The sequence below is a fragment of the Notamacropus eugenii genome, chromosome 5 (genome assembly GCF_028372415.1).
Source record: "Notamacropus eugenii isolate mMacEug1 chromosome 5, mMacEug1.pri_v2, whole genome shotgun sequence".
Taxonomy (NCBI): domain Eukaryota; kingdom Metazoa; phylum Chordata; class Mammalia; order Diprotodontia; family Macropodidae; genus Notamacropus; species Notamacropus eugenii.
In genome coordinates, this window is record NC_092876.1 from 164,437,221 (window position 1) to 164,442,500 (window position 5,280).

At 39.7% G+C, this 5,280-nt stretch overlaps 1 pseudogene; it reads right to left on the reverse strand.

Annotated features, from left to right (window-relative positions):
- Positions 1-393: 393 nt before the first annotated feature.
- LOC140507732 (cyclin-G1 pseudogene) lies at positions 394-1,139 on the reverse strand (annotated as a pseudogene).
- Positions 1,140-5,280: the final 4,141 nt, after the last annotated feature.

A 5,280-nucleotide genomic window follows, 5' to 3' on the forward strand; every position in this document is an offset into this window, starting at 1 on the left:
AGCATCAATTGAAGTCAATCACACTTTGCTGTTAGTACTACCTATGATCAGTATACCAATCCAGATAGAACTAGATTGGATCACGGTGTAGTATAGTATTCACAGTATAGTCTCTCATCCATATTCTACATTAGGGATTCAACTTTGAGTTTTGATTTTTACAAACATGTTTCAAAGAGAATCATAATTTAGTCCTGAACACATTTCCAACTGCAGCACACATAATCAATTTCCAACTATAGCCTGTTTTCCTCTCGAGTCTGAAAACATAAATGTTAACCTAGTTACTCTGTTTCAGGCTTCACAACTTAAATCCATTCTGACGTTGTTCTGATGCCTTAAAAAAAAAAAAGGCCTTCAAAATAGTTGAATTTCTTCACCATAAGAATCCTATTAAGACCTAGTTTCAAGGATTGTTGGAAGATGAGTGATTTTGTAATAACTATGTTTCAACTAATGTGCACTACACACAGTCCACTTCAACGTCTGAACATTTGGTTTGATGAGTATTTGGTTAGACACTTTGCTACAAGTTCCTGCCAGAAGGTCATATCTCCGTAATTTATCTTGGAATGTTTCTCAAGACATTCTATTCCTTCTGTCAATTCTGTCAATTCCTGTGCCTTTAGCTCTGCTTCTAGTCTTTGAAAATTTGGGTTCTTTCTCCTTTCAAATCATGAATGAGTGAATAGTAGAGCTATAAAAACTGAGAGGCAGCAGTAGCTTTCACTTTTCAACACATCTCTAATAAACTCTTTTCCATTCTCATCAGGTCAGAAGCTGTGAATTTATATTGACTTATTTGGATCAAATCAGTGGCTAATGGGACATTTCTCTCTTCTGTTGATTTCACAGCCAGACAGAAACAAGTTAATCCCACACATCCTAGATGTTTGGGTTATATCTTCATTTTTGGATAGAAATCTGTCCAGTAAATTCACAGCTAGAGTAAAAGTCTCTGTGTCAAAACCAAAGAAGTGAGTTAGGCTAAGAAGATCTTCCACTTCAAAGTCCCTCAGTCTTGCATTCATCTGAAAGCCATTATCATGAGCAGATTCAATTAGTCTCAAGTCACAGATCTTTGGCTGACATTTGGACTCCTATTCCAACAGAACATTCAGCTGGTGCAATACTTTCTGAGCTTCCATGTCCTGGACAACTTGGGAACTATGAGGATGAGAAAAGAGGGGCCTGGGATGGGGCATAGGGGTGGGGGTTGGTGGAGGTGATGGAATGGATTTGTGGGGCAGCAGCTCTAGAGAGCTAGGAATGATATCAGTCCCAGGCCCCAGATCTCTAAGCACAATTTTGTTTTTAAAAAGAAAGTTGTCATCCATACATGACATGTCATATTTGTGGCCCTTAAACTCTTAAGCTGTGACTTCTCTGCTCTGTTTTCATGTTCTAATGAAAAGAATTCTCTGATTCTGCAGAACATGGAGGTATCTTCCAGTCATCTGCCTCAGACCCACAAAGCCACGACTTTCACAGGATTATGGCACTAAGAACCTTCATAGGATTTTTGGAATAAAACTTGAAAACATCCTAGAGATATTCTACTCCATTCTCTTTATTTTATTGACACCCAGAGAGGTGTTGAAAGAGGTTGCCACTTCAAAGCTAGAGAAAATAGTCAGGCTGAAGATTCTACTTCATCTCTTCTTTGAGTACAGGGATTTGTCCAGCATCACACAGTGAGGAGAGGAGCTGAGATTCAGACATAAGGTCCCTGGCTCCAAATCCCATGCTCTTTCCACTAGACCATGCTGCTTTTCCACGGCTGAAGATTGCATCCTTCATCCTTCCAAATTCCCTTAAATGAGATAACATTATTAAAGTGCTTAGCACAGAGTCTGGCACATAGTAGAAACATGAGCTTGTTTTTTTTCCCCTTTCCATCCATTTTACAAAAGCCATTTTCTTTACTCTGAGCCTGGGATCTTTGCAGACAATTCTGGGACTTTGTGACCATTAGAAGCACTATCCAAAGATGATGAAGAGGGCCAGGGGAGGAGAACAGGAACTTCTCACTGTCTGGGTCCCTTTTTGGAGCCATTAGATGAGACTGGACTAGCCAATTATACTGTTGGTAACCTTTGAAGGGAATGATTTCTAGTTTATAAGCAAAGAAGCAAGGCATTGGGGAAAAAACAACACTGGATTCTGGAGTCAGAGGACCTGGGTTTGAATTCCACTTCTGATGCTTTTCTTACCCATGTAACTCTGGGTATGTAATTTAACCTTTCTGGACCTTAATTTCTTCAGCTACAAAACAAGCTCCCTTTTCAGCTCTATGTCTATGATCAAAAGTGTGGGCTCCTAGAATTTAAGAGCTTACCTTTTAGAAATTGTAAGATTCTCCCTGCCCTTCATTTTGATAAACCAATATTTCCACCCAAGTTGAAATAATCACTCCATAATAAATACTTGTTGATTGATTGATGCTATTTCTCTTTGGAGGTAGAGATGATCTTCCTATATCCCTCATAATAGGGTAGGGGGAAAACCCTCCTTGGGTGCCATGTTGTAAATGTCCTTTTTTCAAGGCAGGTGAGCACACCTGGGGTTCCTGAGGGCGAGTGAGAGCATGAGAATATGGCAATAGATTGCTCCCAAAGAAGAACTGTATTCCTAATAGAATTGAGAAAGTCATTATTTTCCAGGTCTTCAAAGCATCAGTCAGCACCATGGAAGTTCCTTCTGTGTCTGCAATAGGTGCTGAAGGCAGAGTAAGGTGTTACAAAAGAATTTGAAGATATTGTGCTTGCCTGCAGGGAGTTTCCACTCCCTGGAATCAACCAACAAGACAACAGGCACAAGAAACAGGAGAACCAACTGAAGAATATAGCTGAAGTACATTACCAATAAGAGCACATTAGAACTCAAGGACAGTGCTACATAGAGATCCACATGAAGGGATTGTAGAGGTTATCTAATCCAACCTTTTTATTTTACAGATGAGGAAACTGAGACCAGAGAAGCAAAGAGACTTATTCAAACAGTAAGTAGGAGAGCAGGTTTTGACCCTAAGTTCCTTGGCACCAAACACAACTTTCTTTTTAAAGCACCATTTTGTAGTGGAAAAAGCATTGATTTTGGAGTCAGAAGATGTGGGTACAACCCTGTTTCAGTTACTCATTCTCTATGTGACTGGGAAAGTCACTTACCTTCTTTGGATTTCAGTGTTCTCATCTATAAAATGGAGTTGGATTTTATCATCTCTAAGGTCCATATCAGAGATCCACTGAATGACTTCCTATAGTTCCTGAGAATTGAAGAAGGGTTTGGGGGATGAAGAGGGAGGAAGAAGGGAAGCAGGGAACCACATACAAGGAGATGAAGTGACTTCCCCAATCTTAAGAAGAGTATCTGTTAGCTTAGGGAAGGCAGCTCTAGATTTGACTTGCAATGATTCAGAGGTACTGTTCTACAAATGCTTCTTTTGAAAACTAATTGCATATTCACACCAGCAGCCAGTCCTTTTTGGGTATTTCTGATCTTCTGAGATGTCCTTGTCAACTGTCACTAAATGACTAGAGACTAAGGCTTCCTGCTGAGATATATCTAAGTGCTCATCCTCACTTTCTGTAGTTTAAATAAAAAAAAAACCCAAAACATTCTTGTAGGTCACAGGGCAGAAATTTACAGCAACATTGGAATGAAGTATGTACTAAGATACAGCTTCTGCTTTCACCATATGCAGAATAGTTTCAACCTTGAGGGATCAGAGCTCTGGCAGCCAGTCCAGACTGTCATTTTTTTGTGGAATATATTTCCCCCACAAGTTCAAGCTAACTGTGGTCAGGCAGCCAGGCAAGCAGCAAAGAAGAATACTGAGGACCTACCACAGAGAGAAAACAAACACACAGCAATTTCTTTTCTCCGCTCTCCCAGAAAGATATGCAAGTCTCCTGACAAAAAGTCCTTCCAAGTCACTGTGAAAAAGAGACTAGAGGAAGGGGGAAAGGGTCAGTCAGTTAATCATCATTTATTAAGCCCTTACTAGGCATTATGCAAAGTTCCAAGGATGCAAAAAAAAAAAAAAAAAGGCATCATATAAAGAGCTGATATAAATATTTCTGTACATGTGGGTCCTTTTCCTTTTTTGTGATCTCTTTGAGATACAGATCTAGTAGTGGTATTGCTGGATCAAAGAGTGTGTACAGTTTGATTGCCCTTTGGATATAGTTATAAATTACTCTCCAAAATGGTTGGATCAGTTCACAACTCCATCAACAATGCATTAGTGTTCCCATTTTCCCACATTGTCTCCAACATTAATCATTTTTCCTTTTTGTCACATTAGACAATCTGATAGGTGTGAGATGGTATTTCAATTGTTAATTGTTTGGCCAAAATTAGCACAGGCAGCAGAGAATTGATCCATATTTTGTTGCTTCTCAGCTTCAGAGGCTGCATTGAGTGCACAATCATCTGCAAACAAAAAATCATGCACCAGCACTCCCTCCACTTTGGTCTTGAATTGTAGCCATTTCAAATTGAAGAATTTACAAGGTAGTTGACCTTAATGCTGTATTCATCCTCATTGAAAGCATTTAACAACATGGCTGAAAACATCATGCTAAAAAGCATGGGAGCCCAGTTCAAAGCTCTGTTTCACTCCATTGGTGACTAAGAAGACATGAGAGTATTGTCCACTATCTAGAATGTGGACAAGCATCCAGTCATGAAATTGACATATAATACTGAGGAACTTCTCTGGGTAAATAAATTTTGACATAATTTTCCATAAGCCCTCATGACTAACAGTATCAAAGACCTTGGTCAGATCTACAGATGTTGTGTACAGACCTCAGTTCTGTTCATGACATTTCTGCTGGAGTTGTCGGGCAGCAAAGTATGGATCAATTCTTGGCTGTCTGTGCTAATTTTGGCCTAACAATTAACATCAAGAAAACACAGGTGCTCCATTAGCCCCCACCACACCATCCATATGTGGAACCATCTGTTACAACAAATGGAGAAGTTCTGAATGCTGTGTATAAGTTCACTTACCTTGGTAATGTACTTTCTAGGAATGTGCATGTTGACAATGAGGTTGATGCATGTATTGCCAGAGCTAGCTCAGTGTTTGGGAGGCTCCGAAGAAAAGTTTGGGAGGAAAGAGGAAAGACTGACTACCAAATTGAAGGTCTACAGAGCTGTTGTACGGACTTCATTGTTATATGCTTGTGAAACATGGACAGTCTACCAGCACCATGCCAGGAAACTGAATTGCTTCCATTTGAGCTGTCTTAGGAAGATTCTGAAGATCACTTG